This window comes from Lolium perenne, chromosome 4 (genome assembly GCF_019359855.2).
Source record: "Lolium perenne isolate Kyuss_39 chromosome 4, Kyuss_2.0, whole genome shotgun sequence".
Classification (NCBI taxonomy): Eukaryota; Viridiplantae; Streptophyta; class Magnoliopsida; order Poales; family Poaceae; genus Lolium; species Lolium perenne.
The window spans coordinates 218,058,878-218,081,245 of record NC_067247.2 but is presented as its reverse complement, the minus strand read 5'-3'; the positions used below and the strand labels follow the sequence as shown (position 1 = coordinate 218,081,245).

General features: G+C 46.3%; 1 long non-coding RNA gene across 1 annotated transcript; it reads right to left on the bottom strand.

Moving 5' to 3' along the window:
* Positions 1 to 6,067: 6,067 nt before the first annotated feature.
* LOC139830594 (uncharacterized) lies at positions 6,068 to 11,461 on the bottom strand. Its single transcript, XR_011743326.1, has 2 exons — positions 10,909 to 11,461; positions 6,068 to 6,301 (listed from the first exon to the last, which is right to left on the bottom strand). It is a non-coding gene; the product is annotated as an uncharacterized lncRNA (long non-coding RNA).
* Positions 11,462 to 22,368: the final 10,907 nt, after the last annotated feature.

Genomic DNA, 22,368 nt, shown 5'->3' with positions numbered 1-22,368 from the left:
TGGATCCTTGCTCTACCTTTGTGCTTCTAGGACGGATATCATGTTAAGTGTTGGGATGTGTGCTCTTTTTCAATCTGCTCCTAAGGAGAGCCACATGGTGGCGGTCTAATGGATCTTAAGATACATTGTTCTTGCTCCTACTCTCGGGCTGTGGTATCCAAAGGGGTCAACCTTTGAACTCATAGGCTATTCGAATTCTGATTGGGCTCGTGATAAGGTTGACCGGAATTATACCTCCAGGGCTTGCCAATTTCTTGGCCGATCATTGGTAAGTTGGTCATCTAAGAAACAAAACTCCACAACACTATCCACCGCCGAAGCTGAATACATATTAGCGGTGGCATAGGTATGCCTAATAGGCATGCCGAATAAAGTACCCTGGTTCTATAAGGAAGTATGAAGCCCATGGACCCGAAGCTTTGGAGGCCCAGGAAGTTATAGATCTGCGGGTTAGGAAAGTAGAGTTGTAGTAGGAAACTTGTATCAATATAGGAAAGGCCTAGCACGGCTCAACAATTTGTAACTTGTACGACACAGAAAAAGCCTTGGCTCCACCTCCTATATAAAGGGGAGCCGAGGGAGAAAGAGAGGACCGAAATCTTTGTAACCAGAACCACCATAATCTTGAGTTGAGCACCTTTCTTCGGCTGAACCTTCGAGATCTATTTGCCCTCTACTTCTTACGAAACCCTAAGTCTATAATATGTAGGCATTGGCGAGTTAATCCCTCGTCAATTGGTGCCGTTTGTGGGGATTGGAGGTCGTGTAACACCCCAACTTTTGCAACCTTGTTTAGTTGTCCAAAGTGCAAAAATCAGGGGGAACAAAAACTTTTTCGAAATGGTTTAGTAAGATAAATTGACTTGATCTGCTTGTTTATAATCTTCTTGAGCTACCATATAGCAAGACCACTTCCACTTGTGGAACCATGAATGCACCTATCTTGAAATCATCTCTGTGATGTACTTTAGCTCACCCTATCCTGTATTCAAGTTTTGAAAATCATCCACTCCCAAAATCCTTTTATATCTTAAACCCTAGACACCAACCTTGGAACAAACTCCAAATTTGGCTAAGTCCTAGAACTATTATCAGATTCAATTTCGGAGGCCGTAGCCTTATTTATCCCTTGTCATCTGAGACCATGCACCTAGCACTGGTCCTACCTTGTCATGTGCACTTCCTAACCCTACCAATGCCCTTGACCAGATCAATCATCTACCCTCTATTCCTTGATGGTTTTGAGGCCAAGTCAATAATCTATTTCTAGCACTATTAAAACATTCAAACTTTGACAGTTGGTCTCTTAGCACCCACAACTGTTATAGGTGAACTCAAGGCATGGATCTCATCTATGCAACCCCCTCTACAACTTCCACGTCTTGCATGTCTCATGCTATCCTCATAACTCATATATTCCACTGGATCTTGTACCATATCCAGTGTTTTAGCTGTAGATCCCTTTTTCCACTTTTACCTCTTGTTTTTCTTTAATCCAAGTTTAATCTTCACAAAACCAAGTGTGTAAATGATTGTTACATTATGTAGTAATCATATACCCTTGAGATCATATTTCACAAATTTATTCTTACTTTCTTTTATTAATTTTTTCCAAAACCCTATTCATTTTCTTCTCTAGTTTTAACCACAAAACTACTTCTAGTTTTATTAAATCTTTTCAAATTATTTGTTCAAATAAAACAAGGGAATGAGATGGGTATGTTTATCATATCATTTCCACCAAATAATTATTTCTATATCATTATTTTATTTTTCTTTCTTTTTAACAAAATGCATATTTATTGTACTTGTACCATTTCTTGCCTATTTTTAAATTCGAGAAAATATACCTGGCTTAGTAAAGCAAGTAGAGCATTTTGAAAACCCTTGTACCACCTAACCACTCTCCACCATTTCCAAAAACTTTTTCATACACTTTTCTCTCCAATAAGCCCTAGGCATAGAAAGTGTCCTAAATTAAATTTCTATTAGGTTCAAATGCAATAGAAACCCTTGCACACATTATGTACCTTCTTGATCGAGTCAACCTCACCACCTCATCCATTTATCCATAATCTTCTTAGGAGTTCATTTGAGCAACTTGTTGGTTAATGTCTATTCTCATCTCTCACTCTCTTATTTCTTCAAGGCATTTTCTAATTCAATTTTTGGTCCTAGCCTTCCTCAAAAAAATCACCTTGCTTTTATACCATGCTCAATTGGGCAATTCCTAGACTCATATTCGCATTGCACTTGTTGAGGAAATGGTCATGCCGACCATGGCATGAATTATGTTTTCTCTCTTCTCTCTATGCTTAAACTCTCTCTAATCCTCCTCTCTTTTTATCATGTACTAGGTCTTCAGCTGCATCACCACCTAGCTATCCTAGTTTGGCCAATGTGAGCAAGTAGCCATTTAGGCTTGCTCAAGAAAATTGGCCGAGCCTTGCATGGCATCCCATGCTCATGTACCCCTCTCCTCTCACATCTGGCCAAGCCACGATCCTGCAACACTCCAGCAGCCCTACCCTTCTCTCTCATATACCCTGGTCATTGCTACAGTGCACCCTTTTGTTTGTTTGCTCTTGGAGGGAAGGAGAGGGAGAGACATGTGTGTTTATGCTAAAATCTTGGGAAGATATTGCTGCATTTCCTCTCCTCGATATCAGACAGTACCTGCACGAGTCCACGACCCCACCCGACCTACTCCCTCCCTTGGACGCCACCCTTGTGACCCTATCCTTCCTCTCTCTCTCTCTCTCTCTCTCTCTCTTACTGCCTTGCTCGCCCATGACATGCCTCAGAATGGAAACAAGCACCTCTGCCAGAACCTCCACGCCAGAGCACTCCCATGTCCATCCCCTCTATGGTGCGCACGCTCCCGATGAGAGAAGCGCCCTCCTCTATCCCCAACCATGCTCAACACCCCCGTGGTCACCACGGCCGTGGGTGCCGTTTTCGTTTCTGCTCATCCCCTCCTCTCCTATCAAAACCAAGGCCCTGGGCTCTTAGGGCACGCTACCACGGACCCTTCTTCAACGCAGCTCCCTCTCTCATATCCGTCTTCGTCGTTTTCTTCTTGTGGAACACCTGCGTCCTCCCGCAGATGGCTCGTTGTCCTGGACAGAGATGCACGCCCCTCTCCCTCTCGTAGGATGCACAACACTTGCATCTCGATCATGTACACTATGCCACCGCCCATCTGCCAATCGCGTCCGTGAAACATCACCACATCCTCTCGTGCTCATGGTCCATCGTGCTCCATTGCCCGCCTTTTTACTCCGAACCTAAGCCTCCCCCACCTCTAGGTACCTCATTTCCTCTCATCTCATCTAACTCCAGCTCTCCTAAGAGCCGAGGAGAGAAACCTGCTCCGTTTTCATCCTCACCGACGGAGAGAACCGGGCCAAAGCTCGTTGGCCGTGGCCGAGGCTACGGTCGCCCTCTCTCCAACCTTCCCTGGCTCACCTCCTCTCCCACTCATCTGCGCCTTTCAGAAGCAGCAGAGACGAAGCCTTCCCCGCTCCTTATCGCCAGAGGAGAGCTCCAAGCAGCGCCTGCAGTGTTGCATGTTGGCGTCCAGTCGACATTGTCGTCACCACCCCTTCTCACTTCACTCTCCCTTTCTGCGTGTCCCTCTCTTTAGATGCCTCAACTTCGCCCTCTCCTTGCCAGGTACTCGCTGGGAGACCGACACACGTGTCACCGTTACCATTGCCAGCACGGAGCTCGCGCTAGACCTCATCGGCGTCCAGGGGACTGCATGCGCATGTCGTTCAAATGCGGAGAACCTGCGGCCGCCGCCTCGCCGTCCGTCGACGCGACCCCGTCATCCTCGAGCCCCGGTGAGCTTCCCGACTTCTCCCCGTCTCGCCTCCGTCGCGGAACCGTCGTTAGTCCAGGGCCACGCCGCTGGTTTTAGGTCAACACGGAGCGGCGCGCCCTCGGCTGTTCGATCTGCATCTGGCGGTGGCATGCGGTCTGACCTTGCATGGACGTAGGCCGACGGGCCCCGCCCCGAGCCATTGTAACGCCTCTCCTCTCCCGCGCGGCCGCAGTAGGTTTGGGCCGGATCTGGCCAGGCCAGGATTTCAGCCCGTTTCTGTTATTCTTTTCTTTTGCATGTTTTAATCTGTAAGAAACTACTAGTGTCCAAATTTGATGATTCGAAATCTTGGACACTCCCGATAGATTTCCTAACCACACAAAATTGCTTGCATGTGATGTATTGTTGTAGATCTGTGCTGGTAAATAAAACCCTAAAATTTTTCTGGTTATGTATTTTATTTAGTGTGTGAGTTGTATAGATCCTTTTTGCATGAGGTCATTTTTGTTGTGCAGTAGAAGCCAACACCCTTCTTTTGGTATAGGTCTCACATGCAGGAGCTTCGTGGATGTTGTTTGGTTTCCAAACCAAATACTGACCAGAGAGCTCTTCTTTGAATTTTATTTTGAAAAATGCATTTATTTTTGGAGCAAACCCAAGTGCTACTGGTAAATATCTTGATAGGGTACTTTTGAGCCAAAGGAAATAATTTTATGAGTAGTAGTTTATTTCTGAGGACTTTACTACTGAAACAGGGTACCTTTTTCAGTATCTGATTTTTGTAAATTATTTTACAATTCAGAAAAATGTCAAACCAGTTTTGTTAGATCCCTTTTGGTAGTACCTATCCACTGGTATGATTGACTCTGGTTAGTTCTGCTCTGTTACTTGTGTTCTTGAATATTGGAGTGATCTAGTTTCTGCTTTGTTTAAATCTTTAAAATTATTTGAAAACTTATTTGTGCATGATTCCAGTGCAAGTGTGTTCTACATGTTAATAGTTTCCAGTAGGTATGATGTATGTATTTTTGTGAGCCACAGAAAAAGTTAGGCCATTTATTTGGTCCCTAAGCCATTTTTGGCTTTATAAAAATCATATCTATTGTTTTAGAAACCCAAATTTAGTGAATCCAATTTCTGTAGCTTTTTAAAGTCTAGTTTTACTCTCTGTGATTTTACCAAAATTTTGTGTGCATTGTTCTGGAGCAACTTGATATTTTGGTATGGTTGCTTACTTCACCCTTAGGGAAATTGAGTTGTTTTGTTTAAAATGTTTTATAATAAACTTTGGCACCAGACCCTACTGGTGGTTTCCGAAAGTCATTAGCCCCCTTTGATTGTGTAGATTATGTTTTGTTGTGAGGTAGAGCCTTTTTAGCAAAATAACCAATTGTCCCTAGGTGCTAGTTATTGATATGTTCAGTGTCTCTGATTTAGTGGTTTGATGTTGTGTGTTGACTGTGTGGTTTGATGTTATGGCTATGTGTTGAATGTTTGCTTTTATTTTTGCGATGTTAGAATGCGAACACTACCGGAGAAAGAGAGGATCTCGGTGAGGATTTTGAAGAGGAAGGGAGAGCAGATGATTCGTGAAGATGAAGTCCAGGGACAAATAGCCAACCAAGGAAAGCCACCTCTTGATGCATACCTTACCCATATTTGTCTTACTCTTGCATTACTAGAAGTTTTATAAATTGCATGTCTTTTATTTATTTGTGTGAGTGGTTCTACCACTCGAAGTTATAACATTCCACCCTTGCAGGTGCTGCCACTCGTTGATACCTACTGGACAATCCTGGTAGCGATATGGTGCTTAACACCTTCTCCTTCTTGTCGCCGCTTTTCAAGAGAAGCTGGTCTATAGGTTGGGATCCCCTTTGAAAAAGGTTTGAGAAAAAAAATTCAAGAAAAGAAATTCTTCGAAAACCTTGGAATGGGGTAGCCCCGCCCAAGTGTGAGTTTATGAAAAGCTAAAGGGTTTTGTGAAGAAAATTGCCGGAGGAGGCAAGTGGAGAAAATTGTTTTCGAAAAACTTTGGTGACTGAGTACCTAACCGGACCTAGCCAGTACAACCACACTACCCTTAAGTGGTGTGACGCCCCGGAACCGGTACCATGAGGATCCCAGTGAACCCGCCGAAATCCGCACGATATGGATTCAGGGACGCCCTCCGACACGACGTGCGCGACGAATCACACACGTGATGCCAGAGGAATTAACATGAGCGGTAACATTACAACATGATTACAATAGAACCCACAAGAAACATATATTACAACAACGCTCCAACGAGTCAAGATACAAATATACAACATAAGATCTAAATCATACTGAGGATCAAATATGTCCGAGTATGGACAAGATACAAATTGGACTAAGAGTCCTGAAGATAACCAGTGGCGTGCATAACCCTGCCCAGGCCAAGCCGGAAGGGTAGCCTTGCTAACGTCGTCTTCATCGGACATATCTTCATACCTGCCCGGTTATGTCCCAAAGCAGCAATAAGTACGGGTTCGTACTTAACAAGACTTCAAGACATACAAGCATTCGTCAACTAGTCGTTCTTTATACTTGAGGCACGCACGGAACTTAGAGGACGCAAGAGGAACATCATAGGCAATATGGTCGGGTTAAGCGGCAACGCGCAAGCACTAAAAACCTATAGAGACACTCTACAACATTCGTCTAAACAGAGAAGGGGAGAGAGCGCATAAACTAACATTTCTATACTCTGCAAACATAACCCGACCGATGTGTTCCCCTCTCGCAAGGAAGTACTTACTAAGGCACTCACACGGTGGACAAGTTTTATTAGGTAGCGGTTGTAGTAATGCTATATTACTACGCAAGTTATTAGCAGATTATTAGCAGCAACATAAAGGTGTAAGTTGTTTTATGATCGAGCTAAAAGCATCTCCACTCGTCTCCCCAACTAGGCCCCGAGCGACTTTTTCCAATCCGAACGGCGTTATTCGGTCCAGTCGCGCCCCCGGTTCCTCGATTTCGTCCGGATTTGGGCCTAAATTCATCCGGCGAGCCCACGCCATCCCCGCCCCCGGGGAGCGCTCGGGGACTCCGGACGAAACGAAAGCGCGCGAAACGTTGAGGAAACTTCCCGCGCGTCTGGTGGCCCCAACTTGTCGGCGAGAGAGACCGATCGTCGTCCTCATCGCATCGTCTTCCGCATGCTGTAAAAGCCTGCCGCCGGTCAGCATTCGCCGGCCGCGTAGCTTCCACGCGACGAGTTAATGCCGTCGCCTCGGTTTCACGCGCGCATACCTCTATTTATCGCCGAACTACCGCGTCTGCCCCGCATTCACCTCGCTCGCCTTCCCCCAAATCTTCCCCCAACTCGGATGAACCAGCAATGGCGAACGACGGTGTGGCCAACAACGGCTTCGGCCGCCGCTCTCTCCACCAATGGGAGGGACGGCTCCTCCACACTGCGGGCTACCCGGCGCCGCCAGACTTCCGCGCGCCGGGAGGATGGAGGCTGTGCGCAGGCGGCGTGCCGATCCCGCCGCCGCCAACGGGTGGGGGCGCACTCGAAGCGGCGATCGACGAGGTGCTCGTCACTCTCAGTGACGAGCAGCGCGCGGATCCACGATTATTCCCCGAGAACTACGAATCGTGGATCGCGTTCTTCCAGCGAAGGTATGAACGCGAACTCGCGGCGTACGACGACCCTCCTCCTCCTCCGGCAAGGAACAACGCCGCCGACCGCCGCCGATGGTGGAGCGCGCCTGGCCGCAACCTCGCAAATGTGCTTGCGCACATCGAGGCCGGGAACTCCCCCGTCCTGGGGATGCCGCCGCCGGAGGCGGCTACCGTGTCGCGCCGGCACGGTAGTTCCTGGATGCCGAGGAGGATGGACCCATCCTCCTCCTCGTCTGGCTCGCGGTCGGCGTCCAGGTCAGGCGGGTCGACGCCGGCCACCGTCAAGAAGGAGTGGCCGTCTCCTTCGATCGTCAAGAAGGAACCAGCGTCGCCACCGACGACCAGAGGGCGCAGCAGCGGCACCCTCGTCATCCGCGACCAGCCTTCCTCTCCGCAGCGCGGACGGAAGAGGAAGTCGTCGAAGAAGGAGGCCGTCGCGGCCGCCATCAACGACGCCGCAAACAAGCTCGCCGAGGAGGAGGCGAAGCGCGCGGAGGATGCCGCCGTGGCGGAGGCGATCGCCAGGTCGCTCAAGGACCTGGTGCCCGCCGACAACGCCCTCCCCGAGGACGCCGCGCTGGAGTGGTCGAGGCGCGACTGGGAGCGCGAGGAGGCGGAGCAGCAGCGGCGGCTGCTGGATCTGGCCGCCGCGCGTCAACTCGCCGCCCGCGCCGCCGTTCCAACCGCCGACAACACCCTGCGCGAGGACGTCGCTCGCTACCGCCGGCCTGCAACTCCTCCATCCGGCGTCGTCGTCCCCGTCATCGACCTCGAAGCCTCCGACGACGAATGGTACAAGCCATCGCCGTCCCCGCCTCGCACCAGCGGCCGGTGGGGCGACGCCGGCCAGGGCAGCAACCAGGCCGCGCCGCCGCAGTTTGACGACGACGGCTCCGACGACGATGGCGGCGACGACGGCGACTACACGGTGTTCTACCGCCATTTGGGCATGTAGAGGGCCGTGTTTTAAAATTTAGAGTTGTATTCCCCTAGCCGAATTCGAAATATAGTCGAATTCGGCCTCTATCTATGAACTTCGCCCTCTATATAGTAAATATCATTAAAGTTAGTCTAAATTCAGTCGTTTTTGCCGAATTTCCTCAGGTTTTGCTGTATTTCGTCAAGTTTACGTTTTCCAAAATTAAATCAACGGCTAGGCCTGGGACCGCGGCTGGGAAACTGGCCCTCCCCACGCCATTTTTTCGTCCTATCCGGACGAAATTATCGCCGGATTTGGGCGTGGGGAGCGCCAACGAGTGGGGATGCTCTAAACAGCTTCAACTCGTCCATAACCGCGGACACGGCTCATCAATAAGATGTACACCCTGCAGGGGTTGCCCAAATGTAACCATACGCATGATCAACAACACTGAGCGACAGTAAAGTCTCACAACAAGACCGTTCCCAGATCTGCAAGAATGCCTAGGGGGGCCACCGACTAAGCTACCCGTGACGAAGTCCGGCCGTACTCCGAAGCGGACTCAGGGTTTGCGACGACGGCTAGGCGTGCGAACCACACGCTTCGATAAACATCCCGCGGGGTACAGTATAGAATATAAACACCCGAAGGCAACAGGAAGTAAACACCCGAAGGCAACAGTAAGTAAAGCATGGCATACATGGCATAGGCAAATAAAACCAAGGTTGTGGCCCCCTTTCAACTAACTTGAGAAAGGGTAATGGGTGAGGAGGGGTCCCGATAATCATCCCCACGTACGGGTAGAGCGCTCAATCTCGGAACAAATAACAAGAACTCGTGTCCTAGGGGACATTAGCGAGTCAAAGTTCTGATGCTTTCGCAATTGGGTTCACAGATGCCTCTTCTTACAATTTTAGTTGTTAACAATTAAGTAAAGCATCAGTATCTCCAAAAATATATCCATAAACAATGTGTCATGATTCCCCAACAGATAACCCGATAAGGTAAGGATAACGGTAACGAAATACAACAGCACTAGCATGCACTACGACTCGCAAGGCAGACCTAATAACGAAACATTAGCTGTAGGAGGGTGGTGGAGGCAATATGGGCTTCTTGAGGTAACAAGTGGATAAGACACGTGACAAGAACGCAACTCAAGGCTAGCATAAGGGAGAAGGCAAAATAAAATAGGTGAGCGACTCCTGCAGAGACAAGAGTTTAGGAAATGCTTGCATGTTAAAGATTGCCGAGGAACATCCGAAGAACTCGCCGTATCTCACAACACCACTTCGCGATCCTATCCGGAAAGAAGCAAATGCTGGAACACACGACGTATGTAAGTCTTACTACTACGGATAAAGAGTCGGCATGCTCAAGATGATATGCATGACATGGCAACAATGATGCGATGCAACTTATCCAATTTAATCAGAGTCGGAACCCCGGGAAAACAATGAAGGTTGGAGTTGCATTTCCTACCGACAAAGTTAAGTGTGATTAGCATGGCAGCAGCATGGCAAGGGTGAGCTACTTCAGTTTTCAACAGAGCAGGAAATCTTTATCCGACAATTCCCAAATACTCCGCGCTTACTTTTTAAGTGATATGCAAAACTACAACGACATGACATGATGTTTGATGCAAACATGCATATGGTTGGCAATTTATTACTCCTAACATTTTTCTGATAACAAAAGATATCTTAATTGCAGTATTTGAATATGTAGAACAAAACATATAAGATAAACAAGTTTTTTTATATATAAAAAGATAAATGGACAAATGGACGGAAAGACCAGGAATTTGATCCCAGGTCAACCAGATGATCGATATGTGGACTAGCCACTCGGCTGGATCATTCTTTTCATAAGAAACAGAAACATCGTCAGAGATTTATATAGGAATCGTTAACTGAATTTTAACATAGGTGTTATCTGAACTCAAGAAACAGGGATGGAAAGAAGAGTATATTGTTGTCCTTGCGAGTTGATCTGGTTCTGTGACGTGAACCACTTCTGCTAGACTTTAGGCCCTTGAGTAAGATGGTGTGTTTACTTTTGAGCGAGAACAGGGAACATCTGGATAGCTAGAAAGTAGGCTGCTGGATCGCTCATTGCCGTGAAATAGCTAGCTGAAGCAAGCAGGCACACTACTGGATTGATCCAAACCGCGAACTACCTAGCTTGAAACAGACTGCTGCGTGCGCGCGGGCGAAACTGACGAAACTGAATTGGAGCAGTGACGGAGAACAACACGGAACCAAGACCAGAACTGGGGCGTAGATCATGTGCTTGGACGTGAACGTGGAGGCCTCGCGGAAGTGTTTGTGCGTGACCATGGATGAGGTGTGCGTGTGCGACCTGCAGGCAACAACGACAAAAGAAGCAGAGACTCGTGCGCGAGCTTTGTACACATCCGTGGCGGAGGCGAAGGATGGTTGGACACGGACGATGATGATGCTGTGCTGGCGGAGATGCAAAACAGAGAGGTGGAGAGGAAGGCTACCTCACCGTGAGGTCGCTGGTGACGCGATGGTGCTCGGGGACGACGCAGACAACATAGAGGAGGTAGAACTCTCGACGATGACCGAAACAAGCACGACGGCCAGCGGCAGCGAAGTTACATAAAAACAGCGACAAGAATTTTCGTCAGAAATAGGCGAGGTCGTGCGGTGATGGAAAGAGACGAGGAAGAGGGGGAATAGGTGCGCTGGCTCACCAGGAAGTCGGAGAAGGTGTCCGTGGCGCCGGAAGATGGCCGGAGCGGCCGGAAACTTCGCCGGAGCGCGGCGGCCGGAGATGAAGATGGCGACCTTGACGTCGATTGGAGCGGAACCAACTCGATTCCTTTAGAGAGGATGACAAGGGCGACGAGGCGCATCTGCCGGTGGTCTCAGAGCGACGCGGGGTAGCCTGCTGCGGTTACGCCATGGCGTGGTGGCGGCGGGCGCTTTGGGGTTTTCTCCTTTGCTTTGCTGAGAGGAAAAAACAAAGGTGGAGGAAGGTAGCTGGTGGCGGCGTGAGGGAGAAGAGCTAGGCTAGGGTTTGAAGAGAACTTGATCTAGGGGATTGAGGAGGAGAGAAAAGGAGCAGATGAGGAGGGCGCTTGGTGGAGGTGGAGACTCTGGCGCGCCGCAAGCCGAAGCCGGACATTAAGTTCAACTCGGCGCAAAACTCTCCTAGCAAGGCAGAGACATCGCCAAGACTTGTAAAAAAGCAAAAGCTGCAGAAGCGAAAATAGCGGTCGGCTAGGAGCAGCCGGTCGAAACAAGCCGGATGAGGGCGCAGCCGGCTGAATGGAAATTCTCAGTAGGTACATAGACCGCTATCCAGCATGCATCTATGCCTAAAAAGTCCACCTTCAGGTTATCATCCGAACCCCTTCCAGTATTAAGTTGCTAACAACAGACAATTGCATTAAGTATTGCGCGTAATGTAATCAGTAACTACATCCTCGAACATAGCACCAATGTTTTATCCCTAGTGGCAACAGCACATCCATAATCTTAGAGATTTCTGTCACTTCCCCAGATTCACCATCAATAAGTCTTGCACAAGAGTTAACTCATAAAGTAAATACATTCAAAGTAAAGGCATTGAAGCAACACAAAGGAAGATTAAGTTTCAGCGGTTGCTTTCAACTTCAACATGTATATCTCATGGATATTGTCAATGCAAAGTAATATAATAAGTGCAATAAGCAAGCATGTAAGAATCAATGCACAGTTAACACAAGTGTTTACTTCTAAGATAGAGAGAAATGGGTAAACTGACTCAACATAAAAGTAGAGGAAAGGCCCTTCGCAGAGGGAAGCATGGATTGCTATATTTTTGCTAGAGCTTTTATTTTGAAAACATAAAGAGAGCATAAAAGTAAAGTTTTGAGAGGTGTTTGTTGTTGTCAACGAATGGTAGTGGGCACTCTAACCCCCTTGCCAAATAGACTTTCAAAGAGCGGCTCCCATGAAAGATTTTTATTTTTGAGTGGCACTCCTTCCAACCTTTTTTTCACAAACCATGGCTAACCGAATCCTCGGGTGCCTGCCAACAATCTCATACCATGAAGGAGTGCCCTTTTATCTTAGTTTTATTTAGATGACACTCCTCCCCACCTTTGCTTTCTCAAGCCATGGCTAACCGAATCCTCGGGTGCCGTCCAACAATCACATACCATGGAGGAGTGTCTATTAAGGTTAATTAATTTGGGACTGGGAATCCCATCACCAGCTCTTTTTGCAAAATTATTGGATAAGCGGATGAAGCCACTAGTCCATTGGTGAAAGTTGCCCAACAAGATTGAAAGATAAACACCACATACTTCCTCATGAGCTATAAAACATTGACACAAATAAGAGGTAATAACTTTTGAAGTGTTTAAAGATAGCACTCAAGCGATTTACTTTGGAATGGCGGAGAAATACCATGTAGTAGGTAGGTATGGTGGATACAAATGGCATAGTTTTTGGCGCAAAGGATTTGGATGCATGAGAAGTATTCCCTCTCAATACAACGCTTAGGCTAGCAAGGTTATTTGAAGCAAACACAAGTATGAACTAGTACAGCAAAACTCACATAAGAACATATTGCAAGCATTATAAGACTCTACATTGTCTTCCTTGTTGTTCAAACACCTTTACCAGAAAATATCTAGACCTTAGAGAGACCAATCATGCAAACCAAATTTTAGCAAGCTCTATGTAGTTCTTCATTAATAGGTGCAAAGTATATGATGCAAGAGCTTAATCATGAGCACAACAATTGCCAAGTATCAAGTTATTCAAGACATCATACCAATTACCACATATATCATTTTCTGTTTCCAACCATCTAACAATTAACGAAGCAGTTTCAACCTTCGCCATGAAAATTAAAAGCTAAGAACACATGTGTTCATATGAACCAGCGGAGCGTGTCTCTCTCCCACACAAGCATTTATTCAAACAAAAACAAAAACAAAAAACAAACAGACGCTCCAAGTAAAGTACATAAGATGTGACCGAATAAAAATATAGTTTCAAGAGAAGGAACCTGATAATTTGTCGATGAAGAAGGGGATGCCTTGGGCATCCCCAAGCTTAGATGCTTGAGTCTTCTTGAAATATGCAGGGATGAACCACCGGGGCATCCCCAAGCTTAGACTTTTCACTCTTCTTGATCACATTGTATCATCCTCCTCTCTTGACCCTTGAAAACTTCCTCCACACCAAACTCAAAACAACTCATTAGAGGGTTAGTGCATGATCAAAAATTCACATATTCAGAGGTGACACAATCATTCTTAACACTTCTGGACATTGCCCAAAGCTTCTGAAAGTTAATGGAACAAAGAAATCCATTCAACATAGCAAAAGAGGCAATGCGAAATAAAAGGCAGAATCTGTCAAAACAGAACAGTCCGTAAAGACGAATTTTAAAGAGGCACCAGACTTGCTCAAATGAAAATGCTCAAATTGAATGAAAGTTGCGTACATATCTTAGGATCACTCACAAAAATTGGCAGATTTTTCTGAGTTACCTTCAGAGAACCCTGCCCAAATTCGTGACAGACAGAAATCTGTTTCTGTGCAGTAATCCAAATCTAGTATCAACCTTTCTATCAAAGACTTCACTTGGCACAATCAATGCAATAAAATAAGATATGGAGAGGTTGCTACAGTAGTAACAACTTCCAAGACACAAATATAAAGCAAAAGTACTGTAGTAAAATAAACACATGGGTTATCTCCCAAGAAGTTCTTTCTTCATAGCCATTAAGATGGGCTCAGCAGTTTTAATGATGCACTCGCAAGAAATAGTATTTGAAGCAAAAGAGAGCATCAAGAGGCAAATTCAAAACAACTTTAAGCCTAACATGCTTCCTATGAAAAGGAATCTTGTAAATAAACAAGTTCATGAAGAGCAAAGTAACAAGCATAGGAAGATAGAACAAGTGTAGCTTCAATATTCTCAACATAAAGAGGGGAAACTTAATATTGTAAAGATGCATATAAACATGTTTCCCTATCTCATAATAACTTTCAGTAGTATCATGAGCAAACTCAACAATATAACTATCACATAAAGCATTCTTATCATGAGTCTCATGCATACAATTATTACTCTCCACATAAGCATAATCAATTTTATTAGTAATAGTGGGAGCAAATTCAACAAAGTAGCTATCATTATTATTCTCATCATCAAATATAGGAGGCATATTGTAATCATAATCAAATTTATCCTCCATAACAGGTGGCAACAAAAGAGTACTATCATTATAATCATCATAAATAGGAGGCAAAGTATCATCAAAGTAAATTTTCTCCTCAATGCTTGGGGGACTAAAAATATCATACTCATCAAAACTAGCTTCCCCAAGCTTAGAATTTTCCATATCATTAGCAACAATGGTATTCAAAGTGTTCATACTAATATGTTCCATGGGTTTTTTAATTTTCGCATCAAACCATCCATGTCTTAACTCAGGAAATAATTTTAAAAGCTCATTGTTGCTTTCCATTATGCCAAACTAGTGTAAAACAAGAAACAAAAAGATGCAATTGCAGGATCTAAAGGAAATAGCTTTGAGTACTTACAACGGCGCCGGAAAATAGCTTAGTAGCCGAGATCCGGAGTGTGAGTACCTTTTACCTTTCCTCCCCGGCAACGGCGCCAGAAAATAGCTTGATGTCTACGCACACTCCTTTTCCTGTAGACAGTGTTGGGCCTCCAAGAGCAGAGGTTTGTAGAACAGCAGCAAGTTTTCCCTTAAGTGGATCACCCAAGGTTTATCGAACTCAGGGAGGAAGAGGTCAAAGATATCCCTCTCATGCAACCCTGCAACCACAAAGCAAGAAGTCTCTTGTGTCCCCAACACACCTAATAGGTGCACTAGTTCGGCGAAGAGATAGTGAAGTACAGGTGGTATGAATAAATATGAGCAGTAGTAACGGCACTAGAAAATAGCTTGATGCTACAACTGGAGTGTGGTTGATGGTGGTAATATTGCAGGCAGTACATATGCAGTAGAATAGTAAACAAGCAGTGATTTCAGTATTTGGAAACAAGGCCTAGGGATTATACTTTCACTAGTGGACACTCTCAACATTGATCACATAACAGAATAAATAGATAAATTCTATACTCTACACTCTCTTGTTGGATGATGAACACCACTAATTGTGTAGGATTACACGAACCCTCAATGTCGGAGTTAACAAGTTCCACAATATTCGATATTCATGTTTAAATAACCTTAGAGTGCACGATAGATCAACACAACTAAACCAAGTACTAACATAGCATGCACACTGTCACCTTCACACTATGAAAGGAGGAATAGATCACATCAATACTATCATAGCAATAATTAACTTCATAATCTACAAGAGATTACAATCATAACCTACGCCAAGTACTACACGATGCACACACTGTCACCATTACACCGTGCAGGAGGAATAGACTACTTTAATAACATCACTAGAGTAGCACATAGATAAATAGTGATACAAAACTCATATGAATCTCAATCATGTAAGGCAGCTCATGAGATCATTGTATTGAAGTACATAGGAGAGAGATTAACCACATAGCTACCGGTACAACCCTTAGCCTCGATGGAGAACTACTCCCTCCTCATGGGAGACAGCAGCATTGATGATGATGGCGGTGGTGTCGATGGAGGAGCCTTCCGGGGGCACTTCCCCGTCCCGGCGGCGTGCCGGAACAGAGACTCCTGTCCCCCAGATCTTGGCTTCGCGATGGCGGCGGCTCTGGAAGGTTTCTCGTACCGTGGCTTTTTCGTTTCGAAGATTTAGGTCAGGGACCTTTAAATAGGTGAAGAGGCGGAGTCGGAAGATCGACGAGGCGGTGACACACTAGGGGGGCGTGGCCCCCCCCTCTGGCCACGCCGGGCTATTTCCTAGGGCCCACAAGGCCCTCCTCTGGTGGCTCTCGGGTGTTCTGGAAGCTTCGTGCAATTATAAGGTGCTGGGCGCTGATTTCGTCCAATTCCGAGAATATTTCCTTACTAGGATTTCTGAAACCAAAAACAGCAGAAAACAGGAACTGGCACTTCGGCATCCCGTCAATAGGTTAGTTCCGGAAAACACATAAAATCATCATAAAGTGTGAACAAAACATGTAGGTATTGTCATAAAACAAGCATGGAACATAAGAAATTATCGATACGTTGGAGACGTATCATAGGGCTTGGGCTCGAGCTCGTGTCATTGGACCACGAGGAGGGCTTGTCGGTCTTGAGGCGGCGGTGTCCGAAGGCCACCCCGTATCACCTAGGTGGAAATGTAAGAAGCTAACCTACACCCACTCAACAATCAAGAGCAACATCAAACATGTATGCAAGAATTTAAGGATAGAAAAAGTTTTTGTTGGCCCTAAATTTTGCATTCCAGAAATTTAAACCTATTTGCAAAATATGGGTTGTTACAAACCTCCCCCCCTTAAAATGAATCTCTTCTCGAGATTCGGTGGCTAAGAACTGAAGAGGGCGGGGAAGTCCTATCGAAGTTGATCCTCTCGTTCCCAAGTGGCTTCCTCTTCGGAGTGATTACTCCACCGGACCTTGCAAAACTTGATCTTCCTTCTTCTTGTGAGACGGACAGCTTCTTCCAGAATCCGTAGGGGTACTTCTCGATAGGTCAAGTTGGTGTTGAGGTCGAGGGTGCGATAATCGATGTTCTTGAAGACTTCAGGCTTGTCGGGCACTTGGAGACATCATCGAAGTAGAGAGATATGGAAGACATCGTGGAAATCCACCAACTCTGTAGGCAGTTCCAGTTGATATGATACTTCTCCTCGATGAGCGAGAACTTTGAAGGGCCCAATATATCTGGGGGCAAGCTTCCCTTTGACGTGAAACCTCTGCATTCCCTTGAGTGGTGTGACACGAAGATATGCATGATCTCCAACATTGAAGGTCAGCTCGCGACGCTAGGAATCAGCATAACTCTTCTCGCGGGATTGAGTGGCTTTGAGGTGATCACGGATCTGTTGAACTTGTTCTTCAGCTTCACGAAGGTGGTCAGGTCCAAAAACTTGACTATCTCCGGTCTCGAACCAGTTGAGAGGGGTTCGGCAACGGCCACCATATAAGGCTTCAAAGGGGGCCATCTGCAGACTGGCTTGGTAGTTGTTATTGTAAGAGAACTCCGCGAGAGGTAGGAAGTCTTCCCATTTTGCTCCGTAGGCAAGAACAGAAGCTCGAAGCATATCTTCAAGAATCTAGTTTACTGTTTCAGTTTGGCCACCGGTTTGCGGGGGATAGGCGGTGCTAAATGATAGATAGGTTCCTAAGGTTTCATACATGCTCTTCCAAAATTTTGAGGTGAACTGGGTACCACGATCAGAGACGATCCTCTTCGGAACTCCACGAAGGCTCACGATTCGGGACATATAAAGTTCTGCCAACTTGGTTCCGTGATATCTCACTCTGACAGGAATGAAATGAGCAACCTTGGTGAGTCGATCGACAATAACCCAGATGGAGTTATGACCATGCTGAGATTTAGGAAGTCCAGTAATGAAATCCATTCCAACTTCTTCCCATTTCCATTCAGGGACCTTGAGGGTTTGGAGTAATCCAGCTGGTCGCTGATGTTCAGCCTTCACTTTCTGGCACACATCGCATGGGGCAATGAAAAAGGCTATCTCGCGCTTCATACCGTGCCACCAGAGTTGTTTCTTTAGGTCTTGATACATCTTGGTTCCTCCGAGGTGGATTGAGTAGGGGGTGTCGTGAGCTTCCTTCATGATGAGTTGCTTCAGGTCTTCAATTAGGTACACAGAGACGTCCTTTGTGCCACAAAACTCCTTCGGCATCAATCGTGAAGCCACAAACTTCTTCCCTATCCATCCTACGCTTAATTACTTCGATACTCTCATGACCCACTTGAGCTTCCTTGATTTTATCAAATAAAGTAGGCGTCAACTCAAGATTTTCCAGGAATCCATGGCTAACCAACTCGAGTCCGAACTCGTCCAGTTCTTCATGTAGCTTGGGTTGAGCAACCTTGATGAGGGCGTTCAACAAACATGGCTCTCGACTAAGGGCATCAGCTACGACATTGGCTTTACCGGGGTGATAATGAATGCCGAGGTCGTAATCCTTGATGAGCTCCATCCATCTGCTTTGCCACATGTTCAACGCCCACTGAGTGAAAATATACTTCAGACTTTTGTGGTCGGTGTAGATTTCATAGCGATTTCCCACTAGATAGTGGTCCCATGTCTTCAGGGCATGTACTACAGTACCAAGTTCTAAGTCATGCGTGGGGTAGTTCATTTCATGAGGTCGAAGTTTCCTTGACAAATAAGCGATCATCTTGCCTTCTTGCATCAACACACTTCCCAAACCAAGCTTCGATGCATCGCAGTAGACATCATATTCCTTGGTGATATAAGGCATGGTCAAGACGGGGGCTGTAACTAATCTCTTCTTGAGTTCCTGAGAACTGGCCTCACATTTGTCGGTCCACTCAAAATTCTTATCCTTCTTTAACAACTGCGTCAAGGGTCTCGCTATGCTGGAGAATCCCTCAACGAACTTGCGGTAGTAACCTGCCAATCCTAGAAAGGCGGGGACTTCGGTCTGATTGGTAGGGGCTTTCTTCTCCATGATGGACTGAATTTTGGATAGGTCGACAGACACTCCTCCGGCAGATATGACATGACCTAGGAATCCTACCTCTTTCAACCAGAACTCACATTTACTAAACTTGGCATAAAGTTGATGATCTCTGAGAGTTCCCAAAACAATTCGCAGATGTTCAACATGCTCTTCTTTATTCTTGGAGTAGATCAGAATATCATCAATGAATACCACAACAAACTGGTTGAGGTACTTCATGAACACTTTGTTCGTGAGATTCATGAAATAGGCAGGGGCATTGGTTAGTCCAAAGGACATCACAGTATATTCAAAAAGTCCATACCGCGTGGTGAAGGTAGTCTTGGGAATGTCTGATCCTCGAACCTTGAGTTGATGATAACCAGTTCGAAGATCGATCTTGGAGAAAACTCGGGCTCCATTCATCTGGTCAAACGTATCTTCAATCTTCGGGAGAGGGTATTTGTTCTTGATGGTGACACCATTCAGTTTCCGGTAATCCACACACAGGCGGATAGTACCGTCCCGCTTATCCACAAAGATAACGGGAGATCCCCGGGGTGATGCGCTAGGGCGAATCAACCCTTTCCTCAACATGTCATCCAACTGTTTCTTTAACTCAACTAACTCTTGAGGGTTCATCTGGTAGGGTCGCTAAGCGATGGGGGAAGTTCCGGGAACTAGCTCGATGATAAACTCGATATCCCGATCAGGGGGCATACCGGGTAACTCGTCAGGAAAAACCTCAGGGTACTCAAAAGCTATGGGTACTTCATGCAAGGCTGGGCTGGCGACAGTCTTTTTGCACAAAGCCTTAGAGGATGGCATGGTGGCTACATGTTCAATTATCTCACCGTCTTCAGTAGTCAGGGTTATGGCTCGGCGAGCACAGTCTATATGACCCTTATACTTAACCATCCAATTCATCCCGAGGATAACCTCTAAGCCTTGCTCTCCTAACACTATCAGATCCGTGTAAAAACGATTTCCTTGAATATCTATGGGAACCTCTCTGCAAGACAAATCTGTTTTGGTTGAGGCTCTCGGGATTTGAACTAGCATAGGTGGTTGCATGATTGTAGGTTTTAAACCAATCTTTCTGGCGAACGGCTTGGTAACAAACGAATGCAATGCTCCGGAACCAAACAAGACAGTTGATGGTACAGAGTTGACGGAAAACTTACCCAGAACAATATCTGGAGCCTCCTGTGCTTCCTCAGCATTGATATGATTCAGGTGTCCTCTAGATGATCCAGCTGACTTCTTCTGGTACTGGTTCCTCCCGGTGGCAGTGCGAGCTTGTCCTGGATTTGGCTTGGGCGCATTGGGGTGCTGCCCAGTGCTCATTCTATTGGGACACTCCTTAGAGTAATGATCCGGTTGTCCGCAGGCATAGCATCCATTGGGTGGTTTGCGGACAGTGTTGTTCTAGCGGTTGTAGTTGGGATTTTGTTTGAGGTTGTTGTCGGAGATATGCCCAAGAGGCAATAATAAAGTGGTTATTATAATATCTTTGTGTTTATAATAAATGTTTGCATACCATGCTATAATTGTATTAACCGAAACATTGATACATGTGTGTTATGTAAACAACAAGAAGTCCCTAGTAAGCCTCTTGTACAACTAGCTTGTTGATTAATGGATGATCATGGTTTCATGATCATGAAGATTGTATGTTATTAATAACAAGGTTATGTCATTAATTGAATGATATAATGGACACACACCCAAATAAGCGTAGCATAAGATCAAGTCATTAAGTTCAATTTGCTATAAGCTTTCGATACATAGTTTCCTAAGTCCTTCGACCATGAGATCATGTAAATCACTTACATCGGAAGGGTACTTTGATTACATCAAATGCCATTGCGTAAATGGGTGCTTATAAAGATGGGATTAAGTATTCGGAAAGTGTGAGTTGAGGCATATGGATCAATAGTGGGATTTGTCCATCCTGATGACAGATAGATATACTCTGGGCCCTCTCGGTGGAATGTCGTCTGATTAGCTTGCAAGCATGTGATTGGATCACAAGAGATGACAGACCACGGTACGAGTAAAGAGTACTTGTCGGTAACGAGGTTGAACAAGGTACGGAGATACCGATGATCGAACCTCGGACAAGTAAAATATCGCGTGACAAAGGGAATCGGCATCATATGTAAATGGTTCAATCGATCTCTAAGTTATCATTGAATATGTGGGAGCCATTATGGATCTCCAGATCCCGCTATTGGTTATTGCTCGGAGAGGAGTCTCGACCATGTCTGCATAGTTCGCGAACCGTAGGGTGACGCGCTTAAGGTTCGATGTCGCATAAGTAGATTTGGAATATGGTATGCAGACGAAGTTTGTTCGGAGTATCGGATGGGATCCAGGACATCACGAGGAGGTTCGGAATGGTCCGGAGAATAATATTCATATAAGGGAAGTTGATTTCTAGGTTTCAAAAAAGTTCGGAATTTTTCCAGTGGAAGACCGGAAGGTTCTAGAAGGTTCCGGAGGGGTCCACCATGGGGCCCACGACCTAGGAGGGGCCCACATGGGCCGAGGGGGTGCTGCCCAGCCCTAATGGGCCAGGCGCACCAAGCCTCAACGCCCAGGCCCGCCAACCCCTAGGGTTTCCCCAAAACCCTAGGGGGATCAACTTGGGGGGAAGTTTCCCCCACCCTCCCCCCTTGTGTGCCAGCCCTAGATGGGTTTGGGGCGCAGGGGGGCCACCCCAGCCGACCCTCCCCCTATATAAAGAGGGGAGAGGGCAGGGGGCCGACCCCAACTCAAGCCAGCACCTCTGGCCGCCCCTCTCCTCCTCCATACGCTGCTCCGGCTTAGGCGAAGCCCTGCAACTTTTCTTCCTCCACCACCACCACCACGCTGTCGTGCTGCTAGAACTTGGAGGAGATATACCACACCTCCGCCGCCCGCTGGAACGGGGAGAGGAAGGGCTTCATCGACACTATACGCGCGACCGAGTACGGAAGTGCTGTCGGATTGTAGCACCGGGACGATCGTTTACACCAACAACGAGATTAATCTCGTAGGCTTTGGAATCTTCGAGGGTTAGTCTCATCTCCATCTCGTTGCTCCGATCTCATAGATTAGATCTTGGCTTTTCCATAGATTAGATCTTGGATTTATTCTTCTTTGCGGTAGGAATTTTTTTGTTTTCTATGCAACGAACCCATCAGTGGTATCAGAGCCATGTCTATGCATAGATCTGTTGCACGAGTAGAACACAATGGTATTGTGGGCGTTGATGCTTTTGTCGCTTTAGTTAGTGTACTTTGCATCTTGCGGGATGGTGGGATGAAGCGGCCCGTGCTAACTTTACATGACCGCGTCTCATGAGACTTGCTC